Raw genomic sequence first — 25,096 nt, forward strand, 5'->3', positions numbered from 1 at the left:
CTTCCTTCCTTCCTTCCTTCCTTCCTTCCTTCTTTCTTTCTTCTTTCTTTCTTTCCTTCCTTTCTTCTTTCTTTCTTTCTTTCTCTCTCTCTCTTCCTTCCTTCCTTCCTTCCTACCTTCCTTCCTTCCTTCCTCTTTTCCTTCCTTCCCTCCCTCCCTCCCTCCTTACGTAGTTTTACTCTGTCACCCAGGCTGGAGGGCAGTGGCTCTATCTTGGCTCACTACGACCTCTGCCTCCTGGACTCAACCAATTCTCTTGCCTCAGCCTTCCAAGTAGCTGGGACTACAGGCACATGCCACCTGCCTGGCTAATTTTTTTTTTTTTTTTTTTGGTAGAGATGGGGTTTCCCCATGTTGCTCAGGCTGGTCTTGAACACCTGAGTTCAAGAGACCCACCCTCCTTGGCCTCCCAAAGTGCTGGGATTACAGGTTCCTGGCCAGAAGCTTGCTTCTTCCTGGAGCTCCACCAGATCATTGACACAACTTGTCTCAAGCTGAGAGTCTACCTACTCAAAATGTTGAATATGTTGAAGCAGAAGATATCAGGTGACACCTGTGTCTGAGGGTGCATGACCACAAAACCTGGCAGAGAAGCCCAGGTGCACATGGGTACAGGAAATAACCCCTTGGAGAATTCCGTGGTTATTCTGTTTGATTTTGGATAATGATCTCTTCACTGAACTAGGCCTTGTTATGCATGCCTGGATTTGGGTTCTGGCTTTGCTACTAACTAGCTTTTCCCTGTTAACCGAATGTTGCAACCACTGTGGATCTGACTTTCCTCATCTTGGGAGATGAGGGATTAGGGCACATCATCTTTAGACGATTACTTTTCTCAGGCCTCCGCATATTTCTCCTGACCTGCAGTCATGTGTCAGCTAAATTACCATTCAGTTACCTTATTTCACCTGTGAATATGACAGAATATCTGTCCATGTTTTGTTATTTAAAATGTATGTGAATCCCCATGCTAAATGAGTAGACATTAGCTGCTCTTGGCACAGAAACAAAAAAAAAGGGTAACTATGTGAGATGATGGATATGTTGATTTGCTTCACTATAGTAACATTTTTACTATCGATGTATATCCTTAAACATTATGCTATAAACCTTAAATATATGCAATAGAATTCATCTTTAAAAGGAAATTTAAAAATTAAAAAATAAAATGTATGTGAATCCCCAAAAGATGCTGCATATTTTATTTTATTTTATTTTATTTTACTTATTTTTCTCCCAGACATAAAGTTATTTTTCTTTCACCGAACAGGTCTTTGCATAATAAAGGGTACCATAATAGTAACAGCAAATTGTTACTGAACACTTATGAGCCAAAAACTCAGTTATTATGGGATACGTGCTTTGCATGCGTTATTTCACTCAGTCATCGCAATGTTGTGAGGTAGGCACAGTCAGTTACATTGTACAAGTGCAAAAACTGAGACATAGAAGAAAATATTAAATGTTTCAATTACACAAGCATTTAAAATTTATTTTCCTAATATCACCCCATAGATAGTGAAAAGAGTAATGGTCTGGATTCTAAAAATGAGACATTCGCAATGCATATATTAACAAGAGATTAACATCTGGAATACATAAATACCTCCTATGAATCAATTTCTTAAAAAGGTATTTATTGTATATATTTAAGGTGTAAAATATGTCTGGGATACACAGATAGTGAAAAAGTTACTATAGTCAAGCAAATTAACGTATCCATCATCTCACCTACTTTTGTGTGTGTGTGGCGAGAGCGCTTAAAATCTACTCTTCAGCAAAAACTCAAGTACAGTAAATATTAAGCATTGTACTGCATTTTTTTTTGGAGATGGAGTCTCGCTCTGTCGCCCAGGCTGGAGTGCAGTGGCCGGATCTCAGCTCACTGCAAGCTCCGCCTCCTGGGTTTACACCATTCTCCTGCCTCAGTCTCCCTAGCAGCTGGGACTACAGGTGCCCACCACCTCGCCCGGCTAGTTTTTTGTATTTTTTAGTAGAGACGGGGTTTCACCGTGTTAGCCAGGATGGTCTCGATCTCCTGACCTCGTGAACCGCCCGTCTCGGCCTCCCAAAGTGCTGGGATTACAGGCTAGAGCCACCGCGCCCGGCCTGTACTGCATTTTTAACATTATCTCTGGGTAACCTCAGTTTCTCCCGAAGCCCCAGCCATAAATGGGGTATATAGTTTGACAATGATTTCTCAAATTATCTGTGTGCATATTTAACCACAAACAACAATTTTCTCTTTTTATCCTCCTATCTTATGGATGCATGTTGAAATGAGAATAGGAATTTTATGAAAATTCTACAGACTGGGCCGGGCACGGTGGCTCAAGCCTGTAATCCCAGCACTTTGGGAGGCCGAGATGGGCGGATCACAAGGTCAGGAGATCGAGACCATCCTGGCTAACACGGTGAAACCCCGTCTCTACTAAAAAAAAATACAAAAAAACTAGCCGGGGGTGGTGGCAGGTGCCTGTAGTCCCAGCTACTGGGGAGGCTGAGACAGCAGAATGGCCTAAACCCAGGAGGCAGAGCTTGCAGTGAGCTGAGATCCGGCCACTGCACTCCAGCCTGGGCGACAGAGCGAGACTCTGTCTCAAAAAAAAAGAAAGAAAGAAAATTCTACAGACTGTTTTCCAATCACATCATCTAAAGGACAACTGATTTTCCTATTGATAATATTGATATTATTGATACAAATTATAATAGTTATCACATGTAGTGCTAAGTGCTTTCTAGAGGATTGTCTATGTAGTTCTCACAATAACTTCGTTGGCATCATTCTCTTTTCCAGACTAGGAAACTAAAGTTCAAGTTAAGTAACTTGCCTAAAGAAGACATACCATGTGGTAGGCAGAATTAATGTCTGAGCCCAGGTTGTCTGACTTTTAGGCACTATGCTTTATTGCTTCAGTTGTCTTTAAGAAGTTATAATAAAATTAGAGTTTGTTAGTCATCTTGGGAATCTACCTGGAGGTGCACGAGCAGAGGTCAGTGCTTCTTTGCAAGCTCTGCAGAGACAGTTTTAACAAAGCAGGGAAGTGTCAGATAACGATGTTTCAGCGCAACTCATGCAAGTTGCTTAACCTCACTGGGCCCTGGTTTCATCCTCTGCAAAATGAAGCCGTGGCATGAGGAGATCTCTGAGGCCCCTTCTTAATTTAATGACTCGAATGCTCCCTAATTTAAAGAAGCTTGTGAAATGAGAAAAGAAAAGAGGAAGTAAAAGGGAGGTTGGGGAGGACTCAGCCCATCAGCATAGAATCTTCTGGATGGGCTTTCCTCACCTTCCTCAGCTGCTCATCTCCCATTCTACAAAGGGCAGAGTTGGGTTTTGTGTGTTTTTGACTTTGGTCCTTTGCACAGGAAAAATGAAATGGAGAATTAACAACTATATGTTTAACCAGGTTAATGTGGACCCCATTTGTTAGGCCCCAAAGCCCATATTGTTTTTTCCCACAGGCTTACTACTCCAGTTTTCTCTATTTTCTGCTTTGCAGATGCCCACACAGATTAACTTTCACAGTGGAGCCCTCACATCCTCATATTGGCTATTCAGCAAAGCATTGGCAAGCATTAGATGTGCTAAGATGGGGACTTAATCTTCTCAGGCTCGATTAAAATGTCAAATTAAATTAGGATGGTTACTCACAGTGTGCATATGACATAGCACAAATCAATGTTTTTGCTTGCAAATTCAGTGAAATTTCCAAGACATTGCAAGTGAATTACACTTAAAAATTTACACCCATGTCAGGATAGAGCATCATCTGTTTCATTAATGCAGCTCTAAATGGACTGAGGACAAGAAAAGGTAGAACTCCTAAGTTTAGATTAAACAAATTAACTGGGTAATTCAGAGAAAGGCGACTTTCACGTCTCATAGAACATAGATTGAGTTAGATGCACCAGGGATTCAAAACCAGGCTCTGCATTATTACAGGACTCAAGCAAGTTGTTAATTTCACTGAGCCTCAATTTTACCACCAGTAAAATGGGGATATTCTTCTTTATGGGGATGAAAGATTGGAGAAGACATGTGAAAAATTATAGGACTATACTGATCAAGAATAGATGTTCCATGAATATTTGTTCCCTTCCTCTTCTTCCTTCCCTGCTCTGATGTGGTCTGTTTTGTGGCAAGGCTTCAGTGAAGCTAGCTAACGGCTTCCACACCAAATACTTTCCCCGGGATGGGAGCTGACTCTGTCCCCACTCCTTCCTCCTTAAAAATAGAGTTTTGTCTTTGAGGAGTACGAAAGAGACAAGAAGTTCTGGGGAATTGCAAGGATTGTTTAAAAACTGAATCACCCTAAAATGAGACTATATTATATTTCTTTTAAAAACTTCCATGTAAACAATTTAATTTTAGATTTTATTAATTGCTCCCTTTCTTCATTGAAGCCAGAGGTCACTCTGTGAATGATGAGAAATGTCAGTGAACACAGGCACAGCTAATTAAGAGAATTCCCTCTGGCTCTGGAGCAAAAGACCACGGAGACTTAATTCATGGCCCAAAGCTGGATCTGCAAAATTGTGCCGGATTATGCATCTAGACACACAGGCCATGGGTATTCACGTATTAGGTAGGAGAGATAGAGATGAGAGAGAGAGAAGGAAGTGGGGGAAGAGACAGGAGAGAAAGAGGAGAAAGACGAGAGAGAGAGGAGGGAGAAGGGAGAAAGACAGAGCGGGGAGAGAGAGAGAAATGTGGAAGTACCAGAAGTACGGGATTTCTATCAGAGACGTTCCTATGTGAGCATCAGCATTCTCGGTAACTCCTGTTATCTCCACTTTCCCTGCTGACTAGGATATGTCTGACTCCTCCCAAATTGGGCTGTGGGTCTAGCGCAGGTCAGGAGAGTCGGGCCATCTCTAAAACACTGGTGACATTTCAGAGGTAGTCAAGGATTTGAATGTGCTGTGCTGCTTGCCTGGCAATTTGGCATATTACGGGATTGCAAGTTTGTTTCTCAGGACACCAGAAGCCTTCTTGGTTAGAAATTCCAACCTCTCCCCACATTCCCTGTCCCTGGTGACATGGAGGAATCCATACTTCCCACTTGGCGGTGCTGCCTTCTACCACCTCAGCCCCATGAAGGACTCTGAAAACTTCAAAACTGGATGAGAAAAACCAAAGACAAGATTATTTTCTAAGAGACAATAAATATTGTGATCAATCCAGAGAACGGCTCAAATGACTAGAAATGTAATTTCTTACCATTTCTCTTTGTGAGAGAAACAACTTATTATTTCTTGCCTGTGCATTCATAGCATGTTTTTCTAACCCACATTCGCATGCACAAAGAGAGAGAACTCAAGAGATCCAGTGAGCTTTGCTGAGTGCCCAATGTGTGAAGTCATGCCACACAAATATTATTTTAAATAATCCTCAAAGAAGACTGTGCATTAAGGAAGCCATTGCCTTCGGTATCTCAATATATTCACAAAAGTTTTAAATTAGCATGAAAAGTTAGACAGAAGTGAGAGATAATTTTTTATGACCATTTGTGCTAAGATTATCAGGCTCTTTAAGAAAGCCCAAGTGAGGCCGGGCGCGGTGGCTCAATCCTGTAATCCCAGCACTTTGGGAGGCCGAGACGGGCGGATCACGAGGTCAGGAGATCGAGACCATCCTGGCTAACACGGTGAAACCCCGTCTCTACTAAAAAATACAAAAAACTAGCCCGGCGAGGTGGCGGGCGCCTGTGGTCCCAGCTACTCGGAGGCTGAGGCAGGAGAATGGCGTGAACCTGGGAGGCGGAGCTTGCAGTGAGCTGAGATCCGGCCACTGCACTCCAGCCTGGGCGACAGAGCGAGACTCTGTCTCAAAAAGAAAAAAGAAAGCCCAAGTGAATTTTTACCAGCGATATAAAATGCACTCTCTGGCTGAGGACACCAGAGAGTAACACGACACAGAGTGATTCAGGATGTGCTTATTGCACGGCTAAATGTTGCTGACGTTTCAGGGGCAACATGAGACTCATCTCTGGGTATGCCAGTGTAGACTTAATACAGGATCCCAGGCAACAATAACACAAACAGGGAATAAGGACTCTCAAAATGTGAAACTGGAAAAAATTTCTTCCATGTGATTCTTCCTAAGAATGTGGGAGGATCACCTGAGCCTCAGGAGGTTGAGGCTGCAGTGAACTGTGTTCATGCCCCTGCACTTCAGCTCGGGTGATAGAGTAAGACCTGTCTCAAGAAAAATAGTAACAGGCCATGCATTGTGGCTCATGCCTTTAATCCCAGGACCTTAGGAGGCCAAGGTAGGCAGATTGCTTGAGCCCAGGAATTCGAGACCAGCCTTGGCGACATGGAGAAACCCCATCTCTACTAAAAATGGTAAAATTAGCCAGCGTGGTGATGCGCATGTATGGTCCCAGCTACTCGGGAGGTTGAGGTGGGAGAATCAACCGAGCCTCCTGAGTAGCTAGGACTACAGGCATGCACCACCACGCCCTGTGATTGCAATTCAGAGGTATTGTGGCTATTGATCCTTTTTGTATCAATATGTAATTTTAGTCAAATTATTGAACACTTCTGCATTCTTCTCAGGAACAAAATTTGAAAGTTTCTATCACCAGGCCTGACACATGGAAGGCACTCAACAAATGTTGGTTCTCTTTTTCTAGCTGCATAATTTCAACTCCCCAGGGCTTCTCTTTTCCTGCTAGCTGATGTCTGTCATGTACTGTGCTCTCCCAAATGAGCTCAGACCCACATCTTTCCCACAGAATGACTTTGTGGTGCTGAGCGTCTACTGAAAACAGAACCTTGATGTTGCTCAGAGCCTACTTCCCTAGCGACAAACTCATGCTCTCTCTCCAAAGCAAGGAAGGACCAAATTCCAGCTGAGGCCTGAAAAATGCTTGCCTGTTTCTGTTCAGTGACAGCATGGTTGGTCCTCAGGTTTTGCATCTGTGAAGCATGGATGGAGAAAGAACTGTTCTTCTCTTGGAATTTCACACATCTCACAAAAGAGTAAGATGCTTTTGTTACTAAGCTTGTGCTATATCTGCTTTGGGAGGGAATATATTCTTACAAATTAAAAAAAACACAAAGCCAATGGCAAGATTCACGATGTCTGCTAGGGACTGAACTTCTGCCCCCTGTCGCCCCGGACCAACAGGCTGACATGGTCCTCTTGATCCCCCTTGCCTGATTATCCCTGCAGTGAGGATTGCCAGGCCAACCTTGACTCCAGTGGCTCTAGGTCTCTATGTGAAGGGGTGACCATGAGCCCTCTGGGTGAGAGCAGTCTGCCTTTCCCCACTCTGATCGAAGAACTGCCCAGGGCTTATCAGACCCACACCCCAAGTTACCATAGGTCTAGAGTGTAATTATAGATTATGTTTATGAAACATGCTGGCTGGGAACTCCTCTAAAAGGGAAGAAAGTATTTCAGGTCATACCTAAAGAACTTCTCCTAATGGTGGCTGAAATTCAGACCTTGACATTTTGAAGGCCCACTGATCAGCTGTCCTAGCTGGGCCTCCTTGAATTTTTCTAAAACCTGTCTCTTAATATGTGAGTTGGTGTTTTCCATGTTTGCTTTTAGTTATCTCATATGTAAAGGGCTATTGTTATCACTAATATTTTTATTTTTTGAGCCAGAGTTTCGCTCTTGTTGCCCAGGCTGGAGTGCAATGGCATGATCTTGGCTCACTGTAACCTCTGCTTCCTGGGTTCAAGCGATTCTCCTGCCTCAGCCTCCCAAGTAACTGGGATTGCAGGGATGCACCACCACACCCCGCTAATTTTGCATTTTTAGTAGAGACCGAGTTTCACCATGCTGGTCAAGCTGGTCTTGAACTCCTGACCTTAGGTGATTCACCCTCCTCGGCCTCCCAAAGTGCTGGGATTATAGGCGTGAGCCACCACGCTCAGCCCTATTATTATTTTTGACAACAACAGCAACAATCTTTCTGCCTATCCGACTGCAGGAATTTAATACACAGTCTGTGTCAGTGGTAGAAATTCTATCACTGTATGACTCATGAGTACATAACGATGTGCTATACCATACTTCCTCTTTGAGGGCTAAATTCCCTGCACTCTAAGGGAGGATTTCATTATGCGTTTCTCTTATATCACCAGAAAATTCTTTAGTGGAAGACAGTTTAATATTTGACAGCTTTGAACTTTTTTTTTTCTCTTTCAACCAGTCTTTTTACATTGCCTGCTTAAAAACAGGAAACCACACATCTCCACCCCAGCACAACCCACCATCCACCAGCACAGACCGTATCAGTTTGGATCTACAGTCTTTTTCTTCTGAGCCTGGCCAGGTGCCTGCTCCTACTTTGCAGGAAACCCCTCCAGGCACTCCCGGTGGTGTTCTCAGAGCCCTTCTCCAGAATATTCAGGATTGCACCTCCTGGGCTGCAGCGCACCCTATACTCTCCCTCTTTAAGCCTCCTCCCCTGAGTCACTGCTACCCTTCCCTGCTCTAACTTCCCCTTCTCTGCAGCCTCCTTAGCAATTTCTTATCATAAAGTTTGTTTTAAAGCAGAACTGCCCCTCTAAAAAAATAATAAACTGTCCAGGGCTGTAGCCCTGTCTAGAGGTTTCTGACTTTGCTCTGCGCCCACCTGAAGCCTCCCCAGCCCGAGGTATTTGAACTTACATTCAGTGCTTCACGTCTCTGTCCGGGGTGCCTGTGTCTCTCAACTCTGACTTCTGAGTACTGGCAGTTAGAACAGGAAGGAAGTTAATGAGAAAAAAAAAAAATGCTTTAGACCTACTTGAAGAGGAAACCCTGGGCTGTCTCAAATCCTGTTCCTTTGCACTGCCTATCTCTTGATCAGCCAACTTGAGCAGCATTCTTGTCAATTAATGGCACATGTGCGAGCATGACAGCCCGTGTGACGTGGAGATGCATGAATGTACACCCAAGATTGTGGAGCCTATAGCTATGGGTATTATGAATAATTGTGAGGGTATGTCTGATAATCAGGTCATTTCAGTGCATAAGCCTACGGAGGCAAGGAGCCTGAAACCAGTAGCAATAAATTCACATGGGCTCTACTTTGTACCTCTCACTTCTGTTCCCACTGGGTACCCGCCAGCTTCATTATCAACCAATATGTTGAAAGTTTGCTGGCAGTGAATGTAGAGTGTTAAGAAATTATGATTGTTAACGGCATATACTTGGTCCTAAATTTAAAAATGTGTCCTTAAACAGATTTTTGGAGTTTTGTTGGTTATAATTTCAAGATGTAGCTTTGTGTGGCACTACAAACAATCAAATATTGTTTGTAATAGTTTTTGCTGATTTTTCTTCAAATGAAATGAACAAGCAAGCGAAAGTACTGTCTTTGATGAAACCTAGGAAAGAAATTGCAAAAGGAAGGAAAACTTCATTAATTCATAGTCTTCTAACTCAGAATTTGTGACAATTTAACAAGCGCTAAAATAGACTTTGTACCATATTTGAGGAAATGGTTTATGAAGTTATTTAAATGGGAACAAGTCTCGGAGGCCATGTTTAAATCATCTGAGGAACAGTTTTTAAGCAGCCAAGTCACATTTATGCTGTCTATTCCAGTAGTTGTTAACAATAATACACGCTTATTTAGGTTAAAATTTCAATATTCAGTATTTACACTACATCAACACATTTAGAACTGACTAGGCACACAAATTTGGAGAAACTGACATTTATTTTGTTTTCACCTAAATGTACTGCATCTTCTTCATTTCCCTTTGTAAATTGATACCACAGGGTTTGCCTTCTCCTTAGAGTCAATGAAATCAAAATAATCAAGGGGCAGGGTGGTAGTCATTTCACGCGAGAAAAGAGATTAGCCTAGAAAAATATGAAAAGAAAAATAGTATATAATTAAAATGAGCAAAAATACTAAAAACCTAATACTGCTTCATTCTATAAATTTTAAAATAATATAGACAGCATATAGCCCTTGAAACAATGTATATAACTTTATTGTAAAAACAAAGCAAACCCTAACTTACACAGAAGGCGGTACATTCTATAGCTCTGCACCCTCAAGAGGGGACACATTTATTCATTCTATAATATTTACCGAGCACTTCTTTTCTTCCAAGTACTGTCCTAGTTCCCTTGTGCAGCAATAGACTGCCGGCGACATCTCTGCTGCCCTGTGGAACTTATGTTCTACCGAGGAGACAGTTAAAATAACATAGGCAGAATACATTAATTGTAACAAGAAATATTTAAAAGTCAAAAATGGTAAATTCATGGTCTATATCCCACCACTCATTTTTCATGCTATTAGGGAACACCTCAGGAGGCAAACCTGGCTTTCCCCTCCACCCCCTACCATGAGCCCAGTGTATATTGCAGGGTATGGAGGCACCCCTTCCCAGAAAAATCTGTCAAATCAATACGTATTCTACAGATTGTATTATAGATCAATGTATGTATTGGAGGATGAGAGAGCATTCATAATTTTAGGAAGTTCTAAAAGGAGTCTAATTATCAAAAAATACTTAATAATTCCTGGTCATAGGCAAGGACCCATGGAAAGGTACAGAAATAAACAAGACACAGTCCTAGACCTCAAGTAGCTGAAAGATGTAATGGGGAAGGCAGAAGTAAACAATTTTGTGTGTGTGTGTGTGAGCATAGGAAAAGAAAAAACACATGGTGTATTTTGAGAGTACATGTAAGGACACCAAGGGAGGCTTCTTGGAGGAAGTGACCACTGTGCTCAGTTAAGAGGGAGAGTAAGTGTTGAGTAGTTGGTGTGCGAAGGGTTGGGAGTAGAAGAGAAGGCACTTGAGGTAGAGGAGAAACATGAGCAGCAACATGGCCATGGCTTCCCAAAATGATGTGAGATACGCAGGGTATTATAAGGAAGCAGCTCAAGATTGCTGGAACGTAAAGTGGAAGTTACATGTGAATGGGAAATGTACCTGGAGCAGGGCAGGCACAGGGTTCAGATCACCATGGACCTCTTACACCATGTTAATAAGGACCACGGCCTAGATCGTATCAGTGATGGAGAACCGTTGAAAGTAAAGGATGGATATGATCAGTTTTGCATTTCACTAGCTTATTCTGGCAAACTGATGTGGCTGGATTTCATGTGAATAAAATCTATTAGAAGACTGTTTAGGCTTGAAGTAGAACATTCACAATGAGATAGACAGAAATGGTCAGATTTGAGAAATACTTAGGTGAAATTGGCATGCCCTGGTAATTGGTAGGATGAGAAGGATGTGGATGAGGAGGAATGTGGAATCAGGAAGGACTTCTGGATTTTTTTTGCTAGAATGACTGGGTCCTTGGGTGTACCACCAAGTAAGATAGATAATACAAAAGAAGAAATAGATGTATTAGGAGAAATAAGGACATATGTTTGGACGTGTCTTGTCCTAAGTTTGAAAAAAATGGTGTCGTTTGTTGGAGATGATTTCTGAAAGATAGTGCAATATATAAGCCTGAATTTACATATCATCCATTACATGGATAGTAATCCATATTATCCATTACATGGATAGTAATCCATATTATCCATTACATGGATAGTAATTTAAACCAGACCACCCAAAGTGTGGCCTGTGTACCAGCAGACCACCATCACCCAGGAACTCCTTAGAAATGCAAAGTCTCAGACCAAACCTCCTACATCAGAATCTCTCCCCGGGGTTGAACCTGGAAATCTATGTTTTAAAAAGCTCTGCAGGTAAACTGTGAGGTTTTGGAAACACTGGTTTAAACCATGTAAGTGATGGGATCACCCAGAAGGAGTGTAAAAAGAGAAGTTGGCCAAGCATGGGGAAATTCTGTTAGATTCAGTTTTAGTGAATAACCTGCTGACAACTTCTTACGTCCTCCTTGGTTAGCACCCTAGCCTACCATCATTGTGCCTCTGCTGGACTTTTATAGCATTCTCTTTATATGTTTTCTATTTCCATAATAGTCTCATTTACCCTTTGTTGTCATAACAGAGTAAAAAGCATGCTCATGATCACATCATTCCTTGGTTTTCAGGGATCTTTCATCCACTTAAAATAAAATAGAATTCTATTTCACCCATAGCTGCAAGTTGGCTTATTTTAGTAGCCATCTTCCAAGGCAGCCTCCAGTGATCCTGGTATTCAACCCTGATCACATTGTATCAAGATTGTTCTGTGTGGCTAATAGAATATGGCAGAAATGATGGCATGTTGCTTCCAAGGCTGTTAGATATTGTATCTTTTCTCTTGATTTCTCTTAGATCATTCATTCTGTGGGAAGCAGGGTTCCATGTCATAAGGACACTCAAAACCCCTGTGGAGTGGTCCATGTGGTGAGGACCAAAAGCTGTCTAAGTGAACCATCATGGAAATGAAGGTTTCAGCTCCAGATGACGACAGCCCTGACTGACAGCATGACTGTAACCTCGTGGAAGATGTGAGCAGGAACCACCCAGCTATGCCACTCCTGATTGACCCATAGAAGCTGTGGGAGATAAGAAATATCTATTGTTATGGGCTGCCAAATTTGGGGGTAATTTGTCATGTAGCACTAGAATTCTAACATACTCATGACCTAGCCACTTGCAATCCTCCAGACTCATCTGCTAACGCTTAGCCATTGTTTCCTCCATTCCAGATCTTGCCCCTCTTGCTAATCCTTTCATGAGAAACAGGTTCCCATTTTAGAGATCATTCTCTTTGCAGAAATGTTCTTCCTTTAAATAATCATACCTGATTCATTTCTTTCTTTATTGAGATCTCTGCTCATATGTCAGTTTCTCAGAGGGGTCTTTTTAAACCACCATATTTAAAATAGTGCCTCTATTTCATCATTCTGCTTTATTTTTATTTCTAGCATGTAACATCCCTTGACATATTTCCCATGTATTATTTTTCTGTTTATTATCCATGTCTCCACAAGGCTGGGAACTCTATAAGGTCAGGGACTTTGTCTTATTCACTGCTGTATCCCAGAGACTAGAGCACTGACTAAAAACAGAGTATACTGTCAATAAATACCAATGGAATTAATGAGAAAGGCCAAGATACTAGGAAACCTCAGCATTTAGAAAAGATGAAGTGAGAGATGCCTACAAAGGAAGCAAAGGAGGAATGGCTTGAGAGGGGAGTATAGGAAGACGGGAAACAGTTCTGCCTGCTGAGTCAGGTCACCTATATTTCAGTTTTGGACAAATATTTATCTGATTGCTATATGCTGAACTTGCTACGCATCCTTCTTATGAATTTTTGAATAACAAATTTATTTCACTCTATACTTCGAAATACTTACAGATTTACAGGAAGTTGTTAAGAAATGTTCACCCTGTCTTCACCAATGTCACCATCTTGCATAAATGTGTCTAATATCAACCCAAGAAACTGACATTGATCCAATTCACAGAACCTGCTCCGATTTCTCCAGTTACATATGCAATCGTGTGTGTGTGTGTGTGTGTGTAGTTCTATGCAATTTTATTGCATGTGAAGCTTCTTCTAACTACCACCACGACGAAGACACAGGCCATCACCGTGAGGCTTACTTGTTCTATCCTTCTGTAGCCACACCCACCTCCTCACACCCATCCCTAACCCCTGGTGACCACTAAATTGTTCACCCTCTCTATAAATTTTTTAATTTTAAAAATATTATATAAATGGATAGACTAGATAACCAAAATATGGTACATATACACCATGGAATACTATGAAGCCATAAAAAAGAACATTAAAAAGCCACAAAAAAGGAGATCATGTCCTTTGCAGGGACATGGATGGAACTGGAGACCCTTATCTTTAGCAAACTAATGCAGGAGCAGAAAACCAAATACTGTATATTCTCACTTATAAGTGGGAGCTAAATGATGAGAACACAGGGGGAGACAACACGCACTGAGGCCTATTGGAGAGTGGAGGGTGGGAAGAGGGAGAAAATCAGGAAAAATTGCTCATGGATATTAGGCTTTATACCTGGGTGATGAAATAATGTGTACAACAAACCCCCGTCTACCTATGTAACAAACCTGCACACGTACCCATGACCTTAAAATAAAAATTTTTAAAAAGAATATTATGTGGGCCGGGCCCGGTGGCGCAAGCCTGTAATCCCAGCACTTTGGGAGGCCGAGACGGGCGGATCACGAGGTCAGGAGATTGAGACCATCCTGGCTAACACGGTGAAACCCCGTCTCTACTAAAAAATACAAAAAACTAGCTGGGCGAGGTGGCGGGGGCCTGTAGTCCCAGCTACTCGGGAGGCTGAGGCAGGAGAATGGCGTAAACCCGGGAGGCGGAGCTTGCAGTGAGCTGAGATCCGGCCACTGCACTCCAGCCCGGGCGACAGAGCAAGACTCCGTCTCAAAAAAAAAAAAAGAAGAATGTTATGTGAACGGAATCACACATACACTTGTAATTGGCTTTTTCCGTTAGCATAATTTCCTTGAGGTTCATACCAGTTGCTGTAGGTGTCAATAAGTTCGTCTCTTTGTACGGCTGCGCAGTGTTTTCATGGTATAAATGTACCACAGTTTGTGTAACTATTCACTCATTATAGGAAATTTGGATAGTTTCCAGTTTGGGGCTAGTATGAACAAAGCTGCTATAAACACTTGAGGACACAAGTTTTCACTTCCCTGGACGAACACCCAAAAGTGCAATTGCTGGGTTGCATGGTAAATCCACGTTTCTTTTTACGAAAACTGGCCAAATGGTTTTCCATAGTGGCTGTCGCATTTTACACTCCCACTCACAATGCACAAGTGATCCATCTTCTCCTATATCTGTGCAATCATTTAGTGTTACACTATTTTTTTTTTAGTCATTATCATAGGTGTGTGGTGATTTCTCATTTTGGTTTTAATTTGCATTTCCCTAATGGATGATTACGGTAAATATCTTTTTGTGTGCTTGTAATCTACATATCCTCTTCAGTGAAATGCTTACACATGTTTCTTGTTCATTTTCTAATTGAATTGGTTGCCTTTTTAATCTCGAGTTTTGAGAATTCTTTACATTTTTGAGGTACAAATCCCTTGTTGGGTATAGGATTTTCAAACACTGTCTTCTAATTTGTAATTTGTCTTTCAATTCCCTCATCAGAGTTTCTCACAGAGCAAATATTTTTAATTTTAATCAGGTCAAATTTATCAATTTTTACTGTTATGGATTGTGTTTTCACTGGCAAGTGTAAGAACTTTCCACTTAGTCCAAGGGCCTGGAGATTTTGTCTCATATTTTTAAATTAAAGTTTCATAGTTTTACATTTTATGTTTTAGTCTATGATTCATTTGAGTTAATTTCTGTACTAGGTGTGAAGTTTTTGGGGTGCATAATATGTGAGGTTTAAGATTCTTCCTCTCCTCCTCTTCCTTCTCCTCCTTCTCCTCTTGATTCATGGATATCCATAGACAAAATGTCTATGCTTTCCAGCACCATTTGTTGAATAGACCATCCCTCTCCCATTGAATTGCTTTTGTCTATCTTGTCAGAAATTAATTGGGCATATTTGTGTAGGTTTATATCGGGGTTTTCCACTCTGTTTCATTGATCTGTAGGTTTTCACAGTTTTTTAATGAGAATTCTATTCTCATAGAATTCCTAGTTCTATTCCTAGTTTGCTGAGAGTTTTTTTTTAATCATTAATAGGTTTTGGATTTTGTTAATCATATTTTCATCAATTGATATGATCATATGATTTTCTTCTTTAGCTTAATATAATGGATTATGTTGATTAATTTTTGAATATTTAATAAGCCTTGTAAGCTGGAATAAATCCCACTTGACCCTAGTGTATTATTCTTTTTATACATTGCTGTCTTTAATTTGATAATATTTTGTTAAGAATTTTTGCATCTAAATTTATGAGATATACTGGTCTGTAATTTCCTTTTTAATTGTCTTTATCTGGTTTTAGTGTCAGGGTGAAATAGGTCTCATGAAATGAGTTGGGAAGTGTTTCCTCTTATCTGTTTTCTGGAAAAGAATATTGTGTTTTTAATTCATAAGTCTTTTCCAAGATTAATGTTTTTCTGGAGAATCAAACCTAGGGTATTTAGGGAAAGAGGGGCCAGGCTTGTACATTCCTTTTTCATGTCCAGTGTGTTCCCCTCTGGAGTCCACTATGCATTAGTCAGAGTGGAAAGTTCAGTCTAGGAGATTCCAAATGTGGAGGAAATGTGACTTTAATGTGTCTTCCCACTCACTGGTATTTTAAGAAGCACTAAAGAAAGATTAGAGATTAGCACTTGCATAAGCAGCTAAAGGACAGCTAAATTTTTAATTACTTTCTAATTACTTAGCACCTGCACTCTACTTTCCAATATATAGTTAATAATACTTTTCCATCTGTCAGAAGGGATCAAGAACCAAAAGTTATAGAGCTATGGAATACAGATTTTAAAAAATCATTTTATTATATTTAGTTGTAAAATTTGCATACAGTAGAGCTTATTCCTTGTGATGGACATAGGGGTTTTGACAAATGCATCGAGTTGTGTATCTACCACTATGATCAGGATTCCAAATAATTCCATCACTGCTCATACAATTTCTCGAATTTTCTCTTTGGAGTCAACTTCTCCACTCAATCACAGTCCCTAGCAACCAGTGATCTATTCTCCAACCCTATAGTTTAGGCTTGCCAGAATGTAACAAATGAAGTCAAACAGTATACTGCCTTTTGACTGTGGATTTTTGCATTTAGCAAAATGTTTCTGTGATTTATTTATGTTATTGAATGTATCAATATTGAGGTTCCCATTAGCTTTATTTCTTGCTTCTGTGAAAGCTTAGAGTGTTCAACACACCAAAGTTCTTTTGGAGGAATTCCTTTGAGATTGGTCATTTTGCTTATAGTCATATAGCCTGATTACCTGGTTGATAAAATGAGAGATAAACTGACCAGAAATCAGCCCTCACTAGACTAGCCAATGAACTATGAAGGTATCTGGTAAAACTGCTCCGTCCAACAGAGGCAGTGTGTATTGGTTGTTGCTTGCCCAGCCTACACCAATCCCCTGAGAGTCAGTAGGAGTCAGAGTAGCAGATACAGGAAGAGCAGCCACTTCAAACAGGGAACAGTGGATGAATCCCTGATCCAAGATGATGACCAGACCCTTAGAACCTCATAGTACCTTGAACAATGTTTCATTCTCCACCAAGCCTTGCTGAAGGTGGTTGAGTTTATCTTCCATTTTTCTTTTCAGGTAGTCTAAAATTCTTCCTTTTATCATTTATTTTTTGTTTCAAAAATTTTCCTTAGTCATCCTTTTAGAGTAGGTCTTCTGATTATAGATTCTCTTAGTCTTCCTTTGTCTGAAGATGTCATTAATTTCCCCTTATTCTGAATGATAAATTCACATGACATAGAAGTCAGGGTTGACAGTTCTTTTTCTCAGGACATGAAAAATGTACCATATCCTTCTAGTCCCCCTGGTTTCTAATGGGAAATCTGCTGTCAGTTGAGTTATTTTTCTTACTGATAAGCTGCTGTTTGTCTTTCACTTTCACTGCTTTCTAATTTTTTTCTTTGTCTTTAGTTTTCTGAAGTTTAGCCGTGGTGCATTTTGGTGTAGATTGCTTTGAGTTTATCCCATTGGGGTTTTCCACCTTCTTGATGTTATACAATCATGTCCTGCACTACATTTGGAAAATTTTTAGCCATTATTTCTTCAAGTACTTTTTAAGTTTCACCTCTTTTCTCCTTTCCTTCTGAGATGCTGATGACATAAATATTAGGTCCTTTAGTCTCTCAGATCTGTGAGATTCTATTCATTTTTTTTGTGAGGGGTGGGTTTATTTTCTGTCTTTTGTTCAGATTGGGTAATTTCTATTGTTCTATCTTCAAGTTCACTGATTATTTCCTCTTTATTCTCCATTCTGTTTTTGAACCCATCCATTGAGTTTTTTATGTTGGTTATTCTATTTTTCAGCTCTAAGATCTTTATTTCATGCTTTTTTACATGCTGTGTTATGTCTGAATGGAGGTGAAATTTCCCACTTGGGCTTCTTTGGTACCACTCTGGTAGGGAGAAGAAGGTGGCCTTGTTATGACTGGTTGGAGGTGAAAGCCCAAGATCCCAATGTGGCTTTCTCTGATGCTACTCAGCTAGGGTGGGAGAAAGTCACCCCGCTGTACCTGAATCAAGATGAAAGTCTTGGCTCTCCACTCAGCTTTCACTGAGTCATGTCATGTTTTTTTCCATGGTATTTGACTGGAGTAGGGTGGTTTTTGTTTAAATGTTTTCTGTCTTGCTAGTTTGCTACTCTCCTGGTCACTTGTCTAGAGAAAACAGGCTTTTGGGGAGTTTTTTTGTTTTTTCATTCCTCTTGGTGCTTTTGGGTTACTGTCTTTTCCTGCATCTACATCAGGATATACAAAACAAAAAGAAAATTCAGGAAACTTACTGCCATATTGTTCCTTGCATCTAAAGCCTCTATTTGTTTTTTCTTCTCTCAAATATTTTGAAATATTCCATGTTTCTTTCATATATTATATCCAGGATTTTTAGCTGTACTTAGCAAGAGGCATGAGAGAATATGTGTCTACTTTACTTGGTCCAAAACAAGAAGGAACATAGATTTTTAAGACTGTAGAGTAATTTAAGAATTTTCTAATTCTAAACCCCTGAGAACCATATTAGAGTGGCTTTAGGAGAATTTTTCAAACTATACACCTAGACTTTCTCCACACCCCTAACCTCTCACTCTTCTCTCTCCTGGATTTTCTTTGGAGGAAGAAGACTTACGGCACAACCACCCCCATATTCAACATTGAGAATCGCAAGATTATCCTTCTCAAGTGTACTGGGATGGAAAAAAATTCAGGACCCTGACACTCTAAATCATTCATTTTACATATGAGGAAACTGAAACTCAGAAAGGTGACAGTTTTTCCATATAGCAGATAAATGGCAAACCCAAGCCTGCATATGGGTCTAGTACAGTACTTTTCAAACATTAATATGCAAACACATTACCTTGGACCTTGCTAAAATGTGGATTCTGATTCAGTAAGTATGGAGCAGGGCTGAGATCCTGCATTTTTAACAAGTGCACAGATGGTGTTGCTGCTGCTGCACTTTGAGTAACAACATTCTAGAACATTCACTCAGCTTATGGCACTTTCCACTGTCCTTAAAATTTGTACTTTTTCATCAAGAAAATTGAGAATACGTAAAAGTTTGACAGATAAGCATCTAAACATTCACCTGCCTGGTATGTAACAGTAAATGAAGATGTGAATGATAATGGAGATACAGAGGAGGGAGTAGAAGGACCCATCCAGAGACCAAACACTTTCCTGGCTTTGCAAGGTATTTGTTGCCTTCAAAACTCAGAGGAATCTTGGTAAAGACCATGGGAGAGCATATGAATGACTCTCGAGCTGTTTAGTTGCTCATGTAATCTCCTTGGGGCTGCAGGTTAAGAATCTCTCCCTGTCTAGAAAGGATAAATCGACCTTCTTTCTCTATAATGTTATGGAGTGTAATTCTCTTACAGGTAACAACTGGGGAAGGAACACTGAAATTCACTGGTAAGGCATGGAAGCAACCAGCAAACAGACATCTTGGTCCATGTCTGCTTTGATATAGTATAGTATAAAGACAATGAAATATACAAGGTGTTTCCAAACTTGGGCCCTGTTCCTGGCTCCACTATTTTATTTGCAGCCTTGAATACATCACTTAATCTTTCTATGATAAATTTATCAAAATAACTTACTGATAACTAGCATATGGGTTGAGAGCTATTTAGTATTAATTAATTACCAATTAAGTGATACTAATTAATTATCAATTAGTACTTAATTAATTATTAATCTATTAATAATTAATACTTGATTATTAATCTATTAATAATTAATACTAGTGGATCAATATAATAGGAAGACCGAGTCAAGGAGTCTCAGTAAATTGGATTGTTCCCCAGACCCTACACCCTGAAACATTTAGGTACGAAAGATCTGGCAATTGATTCTCAAGTAAGTGTCCTCAGTTAACAATTCCTAGCTGTCATATGGGCCCTTTCTCTGTCAGATTATCACTGAATTTGATATCACTTTTGACTCTGAGGTTCCAGCTTTCTGAGGAAATACACACAGTACCAGTTAGGGAGAGATACTGTGTGTTTCCCAATGTCACTGCCCGCATGTTCAATGTCCCCACTATAGCAGGGGGCACTGTGGCTCCCTCTCTTCTCTCCAGTGACCTAGAGCCCCATAAGAATTATGTCACTGTGTATATGTGTGGGTGTGATGTGCACATCGGTGTGTGTTTGTCAGGGAAAGGGAAGAAATGGGAGTAGTAAAAACTAAAGGTGAGAATAAAAAACAAGATATTGAATCACAAACTGAAATTTACCCTTGGATATCAACACTTTTTGTGTTTTTGTGAATACAATACCTGTTTATTGACTAGAGTGAACCTAAGTCAGTTTTGAAAGGGCCTCTAATTATCAGAAAACTCCTAAGCCTGTCCCAGCCTCACCCCGTGTTCTTCTAACTTCTTTGCACCTGGGTTGCTCTTCTGAGCTTATGACAGTGAGATTAGGCAGCATGAGGGTATTACAGAGAGATAAGTCAGGATGCAAAGATCCTTTTGTCTTTTGCAAAGAAGGCAGCGGGGCAGCTGATAGGAACAACATTCAGCTCCGTGAGTATTTCTGAACTTCTGGTGAATTTGAGCAGAGTAATTGAAGGGCTTTGTGGGGTTGATCAGGCTCCAAAAGAAAAATTGGAGAAGAAAACATGTTGGACCTGTGGGCCTGGGCTGTGGCTGGGGATGAAAATGGGAAAGAACATGAAGGAGATACACTCAGACCTTCTTGTTATGCCATGGGACAAGCCAATAAGTGAAAGTTGACTATTACAAGGTCACTGCAAAACTTGATTACTGAATTCATTTAGAAGGAGCCCAGTAGTGACCTCCCTGTTTGCAGCTTCATAGTAAACAGTATTGTGATGACGGAGGGATCTGTGGCACTAAATAACCACAGAGAAAACAATTCTTTACTCCAAGGATGTGCTTGCAAACTTGGCCCAGGCACTGGTAGGCTGGTGTGAGTGTGAGGAAAAGGAGAAGGGGAGCTGAGAGTGACCGTGAGAATGACCGCAGGGCAGTGCAGGTGGCTGAGCCTTCTCCCTTTGAGGTCAACGTGTTTGTTTGTTCCATTCTGAAGCAGGGTGTGGGTTGGATTTTGGTAATTTTTTTTTTTTTTTAATGGCTTTGGTTTGGGTCTTGCTTTGCTTTTCAAATTATTGATTTTCTGTGCCTCAGCAAGACCCTGGGTGATATTTATTGGCTCAACCCCAACAGTACTTCTCTTCCTAGCTCCTTCCAGCCTCTCCCTTAGTCCACCAACAATGGACTTGTCTATTTGTCTATATCTTTGCTGAGAAACAGAGAATTGGAAGAGTCAGGTGGTAACAGCAGCATCAGAGAGACTGTCTCAGGAACCTTCTAAAACTGCTTTTCAGAGGATCATCCCCTGTCACTATATACAGCTGGGCTTTGCTGTATAAAGCAACACAAGATGATTTTTTGCTTTATACAAATCTTTAATTTTGTTAAGGTGACCCTAACCCCAGTCCCCTACAAAAGTATGCCTTGAAATATTACTTTGCCGCATCCACTTATTTCTGCAGAGAAACAGTTTGTAATCTTCAAAAGGGGAAGGGCTAACATTGCTTTAAAAACGAGAAAATGTTCTGCCTCACAAAAGAATAAATTGCTCGATGCTTTTGGAGGAAAAAAATGCGAAACTTCTTTCAGCTAAAATCAAGTCTCATAATACAGTTACTCAGCTCCAGATGCCCTTGGAATTTCTAGAAAAGTGTGGTCAGGATGAGGTTAGCCTTTGGTGATGTTTATGGGCAACAGGACTGGCTTCCAATGCAGGGAAAGGTCAGAGGTGTTCTATCCTTCCTAAAGGTTTTGCAGAGAGAATTGGAGGGTAAATCTATGACAGAAACTGCATGGGGATTAGTCGACTGTTCTGGTTACCTAGTGCAAATCCTGAGCACCATTAGGATCAAGGGATTAACCTGGCAACTGTTACGTAACTCTTCCTGAGAAGGCTTCTTTCATATAATGCATCAAACTCAGACATGAACACTGTCTAAGCCTAGAGGTGTAACTTCAAAATTACGTAAACATGTAGAAGAAACCTGCAAGAAAAAAGGGGATGTATCATCAGGGGAATATGGATGTCACATGTGATTTTTAAAGTCTTTGGAGTTGCTGTTAGGGACGTCAAAAGAATTCAAGGAAAGCTTCTTAAGACAGAATTTTAAGTTAACAGTTGGGGTGTTGGAAGGAAGCAGAGAATTACCCAGCAAGGGTGGAAGACAATTGCCCTTCTGGTGTATGGCAAGGGCTCTTCAGCAGTTGGCCCAGAGGAAGGAGGTGCAGAGTCCGGGTGAGCAGGTGTCATACCCACAGATTTGTTTGCATGGCTTTCTTTTCTCTCACAAGGTCTAGCGTATGTTTGCTCTTTTTTAACACTTTGTACCACTCTACTTATATTGTCTTCCTAAAATTTCCCCATAACCCTAAAAGGAAGGTATGATTTGATTCATTTTATAGATGGAGTAAGACCCAAGAGGATTATGAAATTTCTCCTAAGTCACATAGCCAGGTCTGTGGAGTAGGAACTTAAAACTATATCAATTTGATTCTAAAGAGTGTACTCTCTACCATGTTACCATCAAAGGGCAATGTGACCAATGAGGGTCACTTTAGGCCCTTACATTATAGAACTCTGGATCCAAAATAATTGGATCTTATTAGGGCTGCCACGTAAAATGGAGGATGCCAGTTAAATTTGAGTTCCAGAGAAAAATGACTTTCTAAAGTATAAACATGTACCATCAAACAGCTGAGATATACTTTACTAAAAAGTATTATTTCTTTGAAATTCAAATTGAGCTGGATGCCTTGTATTTTTTTATTTTTTTGCTGAATCTGGCAATTCTGACCCTAATACGTTCTTCAGATGAGAGAAAAGAAACTCTTGATTTCTTCTACCTTGATAATCCTGGGCAGGTCAAACACTTTGATCTGAGAGCTGCCCTCTGTGACTCTGGCAGAGCTGGGATGTGTCAGTTACTGGTGGTCCACTCTGAGCACAGCGCTGATCTTGGCTGCTCACCAGCGATTCCCAGGGCCCCAACCACACTTGGGACAAGCACAAAGTTTGCCTGTCGACCAGGGGTAGAGAGGGCCCACAGAATGGGAACTGAATTTAGTGAGCAGAGGAACTGGCAGTGCATTTCCTAAAGCCTGAAAGCTAATGATTTCTTTGTGCTCTGATGGAGAAATTAAAGGGTCAGGACCTCATGACCTAAGGTTTATGGTATTTGTTCAGTTTCTTTCTTTTTCTTTTTTTTTCCTTTTTTTTCTTTTTTTTCCTTTTCTTGAGACGGAGTCTCGCCCCGTCGCCCAGGCTAGAGTGCAGTGGTGCGATCTCGGCTCACTGCAAGCTCTGCCTCCCGGGTTCATGCCATTCTCCTGCCTCAGCCTCCCGAGTAGCTGGGACTACAGGCGCCTGCCACCACGCCTGGCTAATTTTTTGTGTTTTTAGTAGAGACGGGTTTTCACTGTGTTAGCCAGGATGGTCTCAATCTCCTGACCTCGTGATCTGCCTGCCTTGGCCTCCCAAAGTCCTGGGATTACAGGCGTGAACCACTGTGCCTGGCCTGTTCAATTCTAGATTAATTTATTAACTCATTTGACAAATATAATATATATGGCATAATTACTATACACCATGCACTGTTGTAGGTTCTGAGACTGGAAGGGCAGCCTCATGAAGCTAGTCCAGTAGGGGACAGCGGAAGGAATCACAGCATGAGCAGGTGGTCCAGGGTCCTGGCCAATCTCACCATCCCTGCTACTGGCTAGGATAATTTACTAATAATCAGAATTTAAATAAGAGAAAAATCTTGGAGGTGAGGATAATAACTGCAACCCAATTTTGAAAGAAATAGGAAAACAGTATGAACTGAAAGTTATAGAATGTGAGGTTTGAGGGATATGCAGTGTGGCCAGTAAAGACAGTAATTGTTAGCATGAGCCAAAGACTGTCAGGGAGGTCTGCAGTTAACAATATTAACATAGGCTGGTGTGATGAGTCATGCCTGTAAACCTAGCACTTTGGGAGGCTGAGGCGGGAGGATCAGTTGAGCCCAGGAGTTTGAGGCTATAGTGAGCTATGATTGCAATTTCACCACTGCACTACAACCTGGCTGATGGAGCAAGAACTTGTCTCTCTTAAAAAAAAAAAAAAAAAAAAAGAATATTAGCATAAGTCTGTAATGGGTGAAATAAGGAATCTTATGGAGACAAAGCCCACACACACCAGATTTTATGGAAGAGATGGGCTCAGGATAAGAGGTGAAAGCAATTTGGAGTTCTTTGGGGCTCTTCAGGATCTTCCTTCCAAGGGCAAGTTCTGTCAACTCTTATGAAAGAAAAGAAGAAAGAAAATAATGTCATCCAAAATGACACATTAATTGTTTAAATTTATCTTTTTCAATAATTTTCTTTGATTTGTATTTGAAGAATGGCAATGCGCATTTCTGTAGCCAGCTTAAAGTCTGAGAACACCATATTGGATAGGTCCATGGTGTGGATAGAAGAAAGCATCACAGATTCGTGAACAATGGGGGCTGAAGAACCTTATATCTGGATGTAGAGTTGAAGCACAAATACATTACTTAATCATCCTTCATTAACTTCTCTATGTGTGTGTGTTTTAAGATGTGTTGAATATATTCGTGAGTGTTGGTATCCCTGCTCCAGAGGTCCTCCTGTCCAGACAACTACATTGTCATCTCCCAGAACTAGAGAAAAGTTTCTGGTTCATGTGAGGATTAAACAAAATAATCTTATCTTAGACTATAAGGACTTGAAGGACTATAAAAAAACAGAGGCCATAAAAAATGCTCAAAAAACATTTAGAGTCAGGTTATTTTACAGCTGGATGGAAATGTAAAGCTTCAAGAAATTGCAGGTGCTGGCCAGGTGCGGTGGCTCAAGCCTGTAATCCCAGCACTTTGGGAGGTCAAGGCGGGCGGATCACAGGGTCAGGAGATCGAGACCATCCTGGCTAACACAGTGAAACCCCGTCTCTACTAAAAATACAAAAA

The 25,096-nt window shown here is 40.8% G+C and overlaps 2 protein-coding genes across 6 annotated transcripts in view; one reads left to right on the forward strand and one right to left on the reverse strand.

Moving 5' to 3' along the window:
* ARHGDIB (Rho GDP dissociation inhibitor beta) overlaps window positions 1–8,872 on the reverse strand; it is a 20,911-nt gene extending 12,039 nt beyond the window's left edge. Inside the window, exon 1 of the mRNA XM_023226197.2 lies at window positions 8,636–8,872. The gene's annotated coding sequence lies outside the window, so the exon portion shown is untranslated. The remainder of the gene's footprint in view (window positions 1–8,635) is intronic.
* The window catches only part of PDE6H (phosphodiesterase 6H), a 23,167-nt gene continuing 4,766 nt past the window's right edge, over window positions 6,696–25,096 (forward strand). For 2 of the 5 annotated variants that reach the window (XM_026455799.2, XM_023226200.2), the window contains exons 1-2: window positions 6,696–6,990; window positions 12,213–12,388. The gene's annotated coding sequence lies outside the window, so the exon portion shown is untranslated. Of the gene's footprint in view, window positions 6,991–12,212; window positions 12,389–17,891; window positions 20,601–25,096 lie in introns of those variants that run through there. The other 3 variants (XM_023226201.2, XM_023226198.2, XM_023226199.1) reach the window with 3 other exon arrangements.

The sequence above is a fragment of the Piliocolobus tephrosceles genome, chromosome 10, assembly GCF_002776525.5.
Source record: "Piliocolobus tephrosceles isolate RC106 chromosome 10, ASM277652v3, whole genome shotgun sequence".
In the NCBI taxonomy this organism is placed as follows: Eukaryota; Metazoa; Chordata; class Mammalia; order Primates; family Cercopithecidae; genus Piliocolobus; species Piliocolobus tephrosceles.